Source organism: Seriola aureovittata, chromosome 8 (genome assembly GCF_021018895.1).
Source record: "Seriola aureovittata isolate HTS-2021-v1 ecotype China chromosome 8, ASM2101889v1, whole genome shotgun sequence".
Classification (NCBI taxonomy): domain Eukaryota; kingdom Metazoa; phylum Chordata; class Actinopteri; order Carangiformes; family Carangidae; genus Seriola; species Seriola aureovittata.
This window is the reverse complement of record NC_079371.1, coordinates 22406601-22418993: the sequence shown is the minus strand read 5'-3', so window position 1 is coordinate 22418993 and position 12393 is coordinate 22406601. Positions and strand designations below refer to the sequence as shown.

Below are 12393 nucleotides of genomic sequence, written 5' to 3'. Positions count from 1 at the left end.
CACCATGGCCAGATGTTATTGGCAGTGACTGAATGTAAAATGGTGCAGTGGAGAGGATTACCCAGGATTCCCTGAGAGTTTAACAAATGACAGAGCTACACAGTGAGGAAGAAAATCAGGTTGCAGGTTTTCTGAAACAATATAATATTACTTGCAATATTGCAATATGAAGTGATTAAATTACAGCCTTAACATTATATTAAAGAAACTCATGTTCTACTCTATAAGGCCTAAATCCCTTAATCCTTAATCTCTATCTATCTATCTATCTATCTATCTATCTATCTATCTATCTATCTATCTATCTATCTATCTATCTATCAGTTGAAAACACTCCTCTGCCTGCAGACACTTGTGTTGGGCATCACTGCACCATCTTTCACTGGGTTTAAGTGGTGGAACAGGCAGCCAATTGACCACTTTTAACTTGTCTGACCTCATTACATTTGTAGTGCTGCCCACATTCATTTTAAACAGAAACATTTGTGCAGCTCTTTTGTTTGCGCTGACTGCCACCATGAGAGTTTCTTACTGAAAGGCACCGCCACAGTATTGCCAAGTGGTGTGAAGGACAACGTGTTGGTGCTTCACTGCAATCATTGACATGGAGTTGATTACCTCCTATTCAAAAATGTAAATTATCAAATCATTACATATATTAATTTGTTTATTTTGGACTAATTAAATTTCATTAGAAAATCTAGAGGCAAAGACAGGAGAAAAAGAGAGACAGAGATGAAACACAACAAATATACATTTCACTTCACCAAATATAAAATAATAAACACCTCTAAGACCAGCAGGACAGCATTCGAGATAATTTTCATAAACAGCTAATTAGTAATCAAAATTAATCTATGAAGCTATGAGCTGAACACTGGTAATCAAATCTGCATACTAAGGACACAGAAGGAAAACCTTATCTCCTCATCCCTCCTCCACTCTTTTGTCTGTCAGAGAGACACTGCAGTCTCATACTATAAATGACCTACTGACCCTGTTCATAATATGCTGGCTGGGCGCAGCACTGGCACTGCAGCCCATACACACACACACACACACACACACACACACACACACACACACACACACCACACACACACACACACACACACACACAGTGCAGATATAGAGTCACCTTTCAAAAATGCTGTTGTGTTACAAGCACAGATGCAGACAGAGAGGAAGAAGAATCATTTCCTGGTTGTTAGCCTGGGACAGGAAAGCAGGAAAATATGGACTTGGAAGAAGTCCAGGGTGTTTTCCTAGCTTAGCCTGCCGGTCTACAAGTCACACCAGCATGACCACAGAGCCTCCGACTAGCCACACCAGCCTACTGGAGCGTAACAGTCAGCCAGCTCCACCAAATCACCCCAATATGTCACTTCTATGCTGTCAAGGTCAACCGTCCACTCTCATTTTGTCACTCTAAACGCTTATATCTAAATACATGCTCACATTAATGTGGTGATTTATCCTGTTTTGGGCTATTTCCATGGGCACTTTCGTTTTGTCATGCAAAGTCAGACATTATTACCCACGCAGACAAACATAGCATATCGTTTCTGGCATCTGAAGTTATAGCCTATTTCTGCATGTTATATTCATTTTTAAATATAAATTACATATTTCACATGTTTGTAATCAAAATAATATATTTTCTCAACATAATTTGAATGGCAAAATGGTTTATGATGGATTTTAAAAATGCTATGCCTAAATGGTTTTGGTGTTGTCGTTCTACATCAACAATGCTGTTAATAAAGTCACTAGAAGGATGAAAAAAAAGAGTAAGTCAACAAGAGAGAGTAAGAAGAAGAGAAAGAGATAGTTTGGTCTGGAGCTGCTGCTGGTGTGTCTGGATGTCTGACACCTTGAGTTCAAGTTGATTATATTGGAGGAGAGTTGCACTTTTGCCTGGGAGAGCCCACGGTTGTATTGGGGGAATGAATTACAATGGCTCTAGACTAGACATGTAAATGTCTATAATTAAGATAATAACGACTTTGCTTGGAGGATGAAAAATAAGCTGCTATCAAACACCTGTTTTAAAGAAGCCACCCACATCATGAAGAAGCAAGGTCTTGGCCCGGCTCGGTCTTTCACTGCTGAAAAATCACTATACTTCTATAAGATAGGTGTACATAACGGCTTAGATTGTGTGTGTGGTAAAACATGCTGGGATCTTCTTTAAGGTATGTGTTATCAGTAAGTAATTCCTAGGCATTTACGGAATTATTTTTGCTTTCAAATGTGCACAGTATACCCTTGAAAAGGTTACTATGTGCTCGCTCCCTTTCCGAAGTGTCTCTCAATACACTTAGAAAGACATAAACAAACAGTAGATAGACAAGGCTTATTGTCTCTATCTCCCTGTCTCTCTCCCAGTGTGTGTGTGTGTGTGTGTGTGTGTGTGTGTGTGTGTGTGAAAGAGAGAATGAGAGGGGGGGGGTGAGAGAGCACAGCGCGAGACAGCCATGTTCTCCCAGCCTCCTCGAGCCAGTAACCATGACAACAGGATGGCTGGGAGACACGGTTCAAGCTCAATTGAGGCCGGTGTCTTTCTTTTCCTCCAAAATAGACCTTGGTCGCGTTTCAAGATCGACTTGTCCTCCTAAAAGCGGAAAGGAACCGCTTTTCTCTTCCTCTTCTCAGGGGACAGAAAGATTGAAAACACACAGACACACACAGACACACACACAGACACACACACACACACACACACACACACATACACACACCTCCATAAAATCCCACGGCCCGCACGGTGCATATCTTTCAGCCTATATTAGCTCCACAAACACTGCTGTCCTAAAGCCTGCCGGTGCGAGTAGGCTGCAGGCTGTGTGAGCATTTTCTGGTGACAGATTAGCAGGAAAACAGGACGCGAAACCTGAACGCAGCCAACATGAGAAATGCTTCTGCTCATCTCGCTAATAAACTAAAATACATGATATCTCAGCATGGGCTTCGTTATAACTGCCGGTTAAACGGAGGTTTTTCGGCGCTAACGCAGCCCTTCTAGCTTAAATTGGTAACACTTTAAACGTGTGCGCTATAAATGAACGTACGTTTCTTCACTCACCAGTAAAATGCATCCAGTCAGGGGCTGAAAAGGAGAGTTCTGCGGTGGTGGTGGTGGTCCTCTCGCCCCCTCACACTCTCTACATCCACACCGGGGAATAACACTGACAGACGGGCTCTTTTTTCTCTCCACGCTGAACGTCCTTCCCAGCTGCCCCCCTCTCACCGGCATGCGCGTGCGACCGTTGTTCGCCGCCGCCGACCGAACGAAGCTCGTGGTGTAGTCTCGCGCCTCCGCGCAGGCTGGTAGGGGCACGCGGGAGGTCCAGGCGGCGGAGAGCGATTACTGAACGGCTTGATGAATGGAGGGATGAACGGAGGCGTCCTCCCCGTCTCCTCCTCTCCGTGGAGCCTCGGTGTGTTTGACTGGCAGCTGAGAAATTGTAATTCCGCTCCTCGGACTGCTCGGGAGCACCATCACTCTCCCGTGGTGTGAGCGGGACGTGTCTCGAGGGCCTGTTGATATCAGACACTGTAGCCCGCAGTGAAGATTAGCACCGGCAGCGGTGGTGACACAAGTCTTCCTCCTCTTTGACCACTAATGATATGACTGAATAGAATATCATTAAAATCACTTAAACTTTAACTTTATCAGACGAGCTGATGTAGACTGAGCTGTGTGTTCCAGACCGAGGTTAAAGGGAGACGGGGGGGGGGGGGGGGGGGGGGGGGGGCATGTCCCTGTAGCATGGGTTCACTTTTTTTTTCATCACATAGGCTACTAGCATTGGAAATTTGCCTTTTCAGGGGAAATGTTTGGGGATTGACCAGAAAAACACAGCATGCAGATTATTTACAGACAGTCAAATAGTGCAGTCTAAAGTCCTGCAGCTGTCATATCCTGGATGGAGCATTGGTCATGCTGCAGTTTGGTTTAGATAGGAATTTGATGTGTGCAAGGGAAAACATGATCCATGAAACAGTCAATATTCTGCTTGTATAGACTGGTAGTTAACTGTTCGATGAAACAGCTCAATCTAATAAAGGTTAAACATACTGAACATAAAGTGTATGCTCATAATCTGTAACAAATATGATGCCAATTATGATGGAAACAGTTTCAAATTTGGGGGCTTACATTTTATGTCATTCTACATTTTATCATAGCACATTGCCTTGACCTTTGACCTGCTGGTTGCTGTTAGCTTTTAATACTGGTGCTCCGCCACTTTTACAGGCAATCACTGCTGGCTAGGATAGCAAAACTAGTAATATGCTTAAATGTAACTGTTGTAGAAAACAAACTGTGTTTTTGAGGGTATCTTTACTTGTAAGCAATTGAAGATTGAATCCTCTGACCACAGAAGACAGTATTTTCTGCTGATCTTTCTCTGTTCCACTTTTCTAAAGGTGCAAGTCATTCTGAAGGAGACTGTCAATACTCCTTTGTGGCAGGACTATAATTACAGCCTATCCAAAAGAGAAATACCTCTAATTAAACCACTGTAAAGAGGACAATAGGCTGGATAACATAGATGAAGAGCTTTCAGGGTTAGCTGACATTTTTAGGAAAACTCTGATTTGACTGTACATGCTATTGTTTGCCTATTCAAATATACAATATATTTGTCTGCTTACTCGCCTCTCTGTCAAGGAATTGATCAGGTGTCTGATTTTTTTTACCGAAGATGGAAAGAGAGTGATAGACAAGGCGTGGTTTGAGCTTGTGATGATGGCAGACCATTTGGTCTGTCAGAGTAGAAGATAACACAAAATGTTAAAATTCTTGGCTTTTCTGATGAACAAGCAGTTCATATTATCTGCCATCATATACTCTAAACTGGCTTCTGTCCGCTCTGCCCTTGAAAAGCACAGAGGACATTTCTTCCACTATACTAACATATGCCCACCACCCATTTGTCACACCCTTTCAACATGCTCTTTCACTCTCGCTCATCTTCCACGTGCAAAACTGGCACCATAAAATCAAGCCAAGACCCAGCCCCAATCATTTGTTTTGTCTTTAAAACATATAGTGCTGTGCTTTGAGCGTACCTTCTTAATGGTACACTTCAAGGTCATAAACAGAAGCACAGCAGCAGTATACAATCACATGTATGGCTCTGCACTGTCTGCTGGCAAAATATTTTCTTCAGGAGTCTTGAACCTAGCCCTTTAAAGGCACAACTGTTCCAAGCTTTAATGTAAGATCTGCAAAGATTGAGAATCTCAGTCTCCAGTCCTGTGATCTCCAGTGATCAATACCATATTTGAAGGAGACAGAAGAAGGGGGGAGTTGCTGAAAAGAGACAAGGAGAGAACAGGGGAAGAAAGAAGAAAGGGAATTAAGAAGAGAGAGATGCGTAAAGCAATAGAGATGATGTGGACAGAACAAAAGGGACTGGTGTTTGTTTGAAGACAAGGGGAGGAGAAGGTTAGAGATGCAAAGCCCACAGACAGGTAGGAGGGGGTTACACAAGGAGAGAAATGGGGAAGGGAGGGGAGGGGAGGGGGAGAAGGGGGAAGAAGAGGGCCAAAGATGACAAAGAGAGTTCAGAGGATGCACAGATGACCGGAGAGAGACAGACGGAGTGGTGGAAATAGTTTGGGGGAAACCCACTGCAGACGCAACGTCAATCCTAATTACTAATTCATTAACCTGCCCGGCTCCCTTCCCCCTCTGTAGCCACAGACACACACACACACACACACAAACATACACCAACATGCACTCACTGCTCCCTGTTCTGTCCCTCCTCCGTGTCCCAGGAGAAGCAGAGCGATGGATGGATGGAGAAATGAAGAGGTGTGTCTGCAGCTAAGTGACATCTGCAGGGCCGTGATGGCGGCAACGTGTTGGGAACACTGGAAATCCCTGATGTGACAATGGGAGGGAGAGAGGGGGAGGAAACTGGTGCGGAGAAAAGCTAACAGCTTGCGTTTTGGTTTGTTGGGGTGGGTGGTCTCCTGTGATGGTGCACATAAGTATGTTAATGTGCACGGCTATGGTGTCAGAATATGTATATGTACGTGTGCCCCCATGCACGCATTTACCTGTGTGTGTGTGTGTTCAAATGTGCAATTCTGTGTAAAGTGTAGTGCCATGATGAGTGTGTGTGTGTGTGTGTGTGTGTGCATGTGTGTTAGCATATGAAAAGATAAATCAATATGCTGATGTTGGTGTGCTCAAGTAATAACATTGTGGGTATAATCAAAGCAAGGGGGAGGTGCTAGACAGACTGATGGTGTGTGTCCTCAGCATCAGACTCTGAGTGTGTGTGTGTGTTTGTGTGTAGGCGACAGGAGTGCACACAAACCACACACACACAACACACACACACACACACACACACACACGCACACACACACACACACACCCACCAAAAAACCTCCTGCAGCATTCCTCTGCACATGCTCACACGAACAACTCAATATTAAGATAGAGATCCAAATATGCACACACAAACACACACACAAAAGAGGATGTGGTGCTGCTGACTGAGGTGGAATTAAATAGAGAAATCCTCCAAACGAGCATCGATCCACAGAGTGTACAGCGCTGGCTCCGTCTGCCACGGCAGGGCAAACAACAGGGAGCTCTGTCAGACAGCTGGGACACACGCACACACACACACACACACACACACACACACACACACACACCACACACACACACACACACACACGAGCACAAGGCATTGCATGCACACATATATAGCAAACACACTGCAGAATGTGTGTGCACATGATGTGGATCTTTGATTTTGATCTGAGGACTTCACAGAGTGTACTTGCTTCAGAGTGTAAAAGCATGTGTACATCAATGATATTAAATACGTGTGTGTGTGTGTGTGTCTGTGTGTGTGTGTGTGTGTGTATGTGTGTGTTTGTGTGTGTGTGTGTGTGTGTGTGTGTGTGTGTGTGTGTGTATGTGTGTGTGTGAGTGTGTGCGCAAGCGTGCAGATTGACTTGTGAAGATGAACACAAATGGGAAGAGTTTTCCATAAAACTGAATAAATCATTTAAAAATTCTGTTTTTCAGGAATGATAAGAGATGTTTATGAGAGCAATATTTAAAGAAAGTAAACAGGAGTCCCAGTAAACTTGTTTTCAGCTAATACTGTGTATTATGAGCAATATTTAGCAGAGATATTTAGATGGACTGGAGAAAAATAGCTTGTATTTAAACTTAATTCTGTTGAAAAAAAAAATCAACATTTCATATATTGTATATAATGGTTTGGTTGTCTGGACAACAGTTTCACTGTTCTGGATCAGTTTTCAGTGAAAACTGTGATGAACCCACTGTGTGGTGTCCAGCGTCAAATTACCTTACGACAAAGTTAGCAAGTAGCTGGTGAACTTAGTCAAGCATTTAGTCGGTAAAGAGTCAGATATTTCCTTCAGGAGTTGATAGAGAACGAAACAGAACTAAAAAGAGGGTGAATATATGACTTACATTCATACCAGTGACCGGTAACATGACTCCAAATGTATGATAATGGTGCTCCATATCTGTTTGCTAACAAGCTAGCGATATCAATGTTAAAGGTTAGCTAGCTGTTTCCCCCTGCTTCTAGTTTTTATGCTAAGCTAAGCTAATCACCTCCTGTTTAACACACAGACATGAGACTGGTACCAACTTATCATCTAATCCCAGAAAGAAAGCAAATAAGCATATTTCCAAAATTTCCTAAATGTCCTAAGTTATTTCTTTATTACTAACAGTAAAAGGCTCACAAGTTTAAATACAAACTGTGGCTTTTACAAGGTCAACGGTGCCACTACAAAATGGACAACTGTTCAAGGTAGATTAATGTTGCCACTATTAAAAAACAAGTGTGTATTTTCTTAATTCATTACATTTGCAAAAGGGAATAAAGCAAGAGACAAACATTGTATCACTGGCGCATCATCATCAACATAACAACCCTGTTCCACAAGATTTATCTTTCTCTGGTCGCGCCTGAATATAACAGAATCAGTCAAAAAAAAAGAAAGAAAGAAAGTAAAAGAGAAGAAACATCACTCCTACCTTCATGATGGACATCATTATTTAGCTGCACGGCTTTGTGCTGGACCCCAGTGATTCCCTTGACTACCTCATCAGCATTCATTACCACTGAAGAGGAGGGGGACACGACATGTCAGCATTTGTGTGTGTGTGTGTGTGTGTGTGTGTGTGTGTGTGTGAAAATGTGTCAGTATGTGTGTGTGGCTCTCATCTGGGTCATTATATCCACAGGCATGAAAAAGCGGGTTACAATGACACACATCCCTCCACGTGACAGAGGCAAATAGAGCGGGGGGAGGGTCTTCATCTGAGCATCAGTCACATCCACCTGTGACCACTTGTCCTTAACACAGAGCTGAAAAATGGAGATAATGGAAAAGATACTGTGTGTGTGTATGTGTGTGTATGTGTGTGTGTGTGTGTGTGTGTGTGTGTGAGTGCACGTGTGTGTGTGTGTGTGTGTGTGTATATGTGTGTGTGTGTGTGTCTGTGTGTGTGTGTGTGTGTGTGTGTGTGTGTGTGTGTGGTGTGTGTGTGTGTGTGTGTGTGTGTGTGTGTGTGTGTGTGTGTGTGTGTGTGTGTGTGTGTGTGTGTGTGTGTGTGTGTGTGTGTGTGTGTGTGTGTGTGTGTGTGTATCTATCTGATGATTGCCACCAGATTCCACAAAATTTACCCAGAGAAATGAGAAAAAAAATGTGTACTGTATATACATACAGTCCATTTATGGAGAAAAGCATTCTGTGTTTATTTGTGTTTACATTTACGTGTGTGTGTCTGTGTGTGTGTGTGTGTGTGTGTGTGTGTGACAAGCCAGATAGACAAACAAGGAAAACACCGGCGACCTTGCCAACATGGTGACAGAATGTGCCATGTGTGTTAGAGACACTCTGTTTGTGTGTGTGTGTGCCAACTGTGACTCTACTGGGCAGCCAGGTCAGCAGACAGACTGGTCACCACAGCAACAATGCCACACTCGGCACCTCAATGCCAAGTTGTAAATATGGAAATCATAAAAATAAGGAAGACCGACTGTCCCTGGAATCCCAAGGCAGTGGAAAAGTTACATGTTGACACCCAGAAGGAGTCGGCCTCCTCTTCCATAGGTGATCCAAACACCAGCCCCTTTTGTTTTCCTCTGATGAGCTAACATATGCTACTTGAAGGATGATATTACAGTATGTGAACCACCTCATAGCCCAAATGTGATTTTCTGTACTGTACTGTACTGTTGTGTTTTTGCAAGTTTTCTCTCGTCATTCAAATTGACCAGAGTGCTCACTAGTCTTACAGATGTCACTGGAAATCACACACAATAAGTGAATCAATGAATGAAACAAAAGCAGCTCCTGTATAAATAGTATTATGTGTAATGTGTACATAAGTGTCAAAATGAAATCCATTGGTGTTTTCCCATCAGTTTACATTTCAGAAAGATAGTCTCAGCCAGTTACGCACAATTGTAAAAACTGCGTACAAACGCACAAAAATTTTAGACAACTTTGAAACAGTTCTGATAGATTCACTGCATACAATCTGCCCAACACTAAAACCACAGACACACAAAGTGAGCAACTAGCTGATTAATGTAGTTGAGTATTTAGAAGCTACAGTGGCAGATATTTCCCCCAGAAGTTGGTGGAGACCAAAATAGAGCTAACAGGAGACTGAATATTGGACTTACATTTGCCCAGAGGCCAGAAACACAACTTGCTGGATGTATAAATAAACACCTGTGTGCTAACACTTTCACCACAGTAACTTTATAAGGTTGAAAGATGATAGATTTCAGATTTATCAGATTTATATTCACACCTTTTCATGATACCCACAAGTTACGTTTACAGGAGTTCTTCTTAATTCAGCCATATAGTGCAATTAATGAACCAACTCTCTTGACAATACAGTTTAATTTCCAACCCAGATAAAACCTGATTACAGCAAAATGTATTTTATTAAATGTGGGGATATTAAAACAGTATCTCATATTGCTGGATGTGCCTGATAATGACAACCTATGTGGTATAATGATGTTAAAGTCAACCATAAACTCTTTCAAACTCATTATGCAAATTATTTAAAAATAGTCAACATTCAGTATCATGATAGCATGTTACGCCAACCAACCAGCACAGCTTGTTCTGCTGGTTAAATTACTTTGGGGACTACAGCAATAGTTCTTTGCGGTCGGTTTAACCACAGGCTTTTCTCATGTGAATCCATGCTAATGCACACCCTCTTCACTTCTCTCCATGTCAGTGGGGTCCATGCATTAAACATGGGGCGGTTGAGGGGAGAACATGTTGGAATACCAATAATTTTGCCATGGAAAATCTGCCTGAACCATGTTGCTGAATCAGGCAAACAAAGGCATGATAGGAAGTACAATTTTGAGGTTAAAAGAGAAAATTGCCATCTTCAGCCGTGCTGTTCCTGTTATTTCTTCTTTATCTTTGTATTTTACATAAAATCTTCAAATATGCATGTTAACACTGGGGCGAGATAGATTATGCAGATTTGGTGTCAGCAGAGAACATAGACTTATTGGCAGTCTCTTCTCTCTTTCTGTTTTACGATGCATGTTTGATTTCAGAGGTCAAAGGTCTTGGAGAATGTTGTTGACTGTGTATTCTTGGTGACTCCTCCCAAAATGGACTTATGAGCTTGTGTAACCTGCTGTGGGCCACCCCCAGCCTGTGTTCTCCAACTTCATAGAGTTATTACTGTAAATGTATTTAAGAGTATGTGACATAAGTATGGTATTAACTAAAACCAACATTCAAAGTGAAAGAGAGGGAGGCTTTATAACAGTGTGCACTGCAGAGTAAAAGATGCTGCTACTGCAAGATGTAGGTGTCAGAAAAAAGTTAGTGATAGTGCAGTTCCTTAATTATATGCTGAATTATATGCTTATATATTGAAATATAATATCTATGTATAAAAATTAGATTTTGATGCAAGGCCCCAAAACCTCAACAAAGAGCCACCTTAAGAAGGTTACCAGTTAAGTTTATATGAAGCCGTTCATCAAAGTACCACAAGGTAATAATTGCCACACACTGAAGATTTGGGGCTAAAGATGACAAGTTGACAAAGTAAATTCACATTGCTCAAATGAAAAGATTCGACTCATCTTACGTGGCAACATAAACTCCAGTGTCATTCACCGGACAACCAAACCTTCCAGCCATCTTTCTACCTAAATTTGTTTGGGTTATCTCTTTATTGCTCCACAAACTGAAATATAATAATTAGATTTCACATGCAAGATAATGCAATAACCGGCATTGAGGTAAATATTAGACTTTTGGACCTACAGAGTATTCATTGTTTCTATATGATAGTTTTCCTTCATTTAAACTACTCCTTTAGATACACTATACTTTCAATTTAAAGGGATGAGTGCTACAAGGCCATTTATGAGAATGGATATCCTGAAATTCTAATTATTCAGAATTGCTTGGACCAGTTTAATACTGAGAATCAATAAATAAAAATATTTGTTTTTGTAGTGTGTCTACAAATACCAGTATTTGGCGATGCCCAACCAGCTTTTATTACATTAAAAACACAGGGAACCCTTTATGTATTATTGACATGCTGTTTTACTTGTCTCCAGCAGAGGGTGCTGTTCATGCACAATTACCATTTGAACGTGACCACATGTCTGATCCTCTCCACGTGGATTCAGGTGAAGTGATAATATGGCGACAGCAGTCTTTGGGACTTCCCCAAGGTGTGCCCTGCAGTGGAAAAACAAAGGTAAGAACACGAGACAACAAACATGATGACAAATCGTTTATTCCTATTTCCTGTTACTGAAAAATTCCCGTTAATAGCTTCAGTGGAATTTCAAAGGTGTGTCCTCAGGTTGATTAAAAGATATTAACTTGTGCAAACTCTCATCACAACCACCATGTGCATAAATACAGACACAAGTATTCAGATAATGCACACACATCTCCCACCATATGAAGATCCCTGTTTTGTTTTGCCCTGGCAGGCCTGTCCTTGACCCCAGAAGGAAGGAGGGAAAGACAGGTTTTGTGTTTGCTTATATTTATATGCTCTTCCTTTTATCATTTCAAACCTCCTCAGGACAATATTTTGATAAGGAAACAGGTAAATGAAAACAAAAAGACATGACCTAACTTTGACCAACTTATTATAAATCTAGGTTATTTCCAGACAAAGGCAGGGCTTAGGGCTGTGATTACACCAGGTTAGAATTAGGTCTAGTAAGGTGGACATTAATCTTAGGTTCATATTTGAGGTTAGATGTTAATATAATACCTAAATTTTGTACATTTTAAGTTTAGAGATCATCTCAGCTGTATCTTCATGTGTCTGTGTGTAGA

General features: G+C 41.7%; 1 protein-coding gene across 2 annotated transcripts in view; it reads right to left on the bottom strand.

The window, feature by feature from the left end:
• Nucleotides 1–3711, bottom strand: part of psd2 (pleckstrin and Sec7 domain containing 2) — a 38191-nt gene extending 34480 nt beyond the window's left edge. For both annotated transcript variants that reach the window (XM_056383002.1, XM_056383003.1), the window contains exon 1: nt 3086–3711. The gene's annotated coding sequence lies outside the window, so the exon portion shown is untranslated. The remainder of the gene's footprint in view (nt 1–3085) is intronic.
• Nucleotides 3712–12393: the final 8682 nt, after the last annotated feature.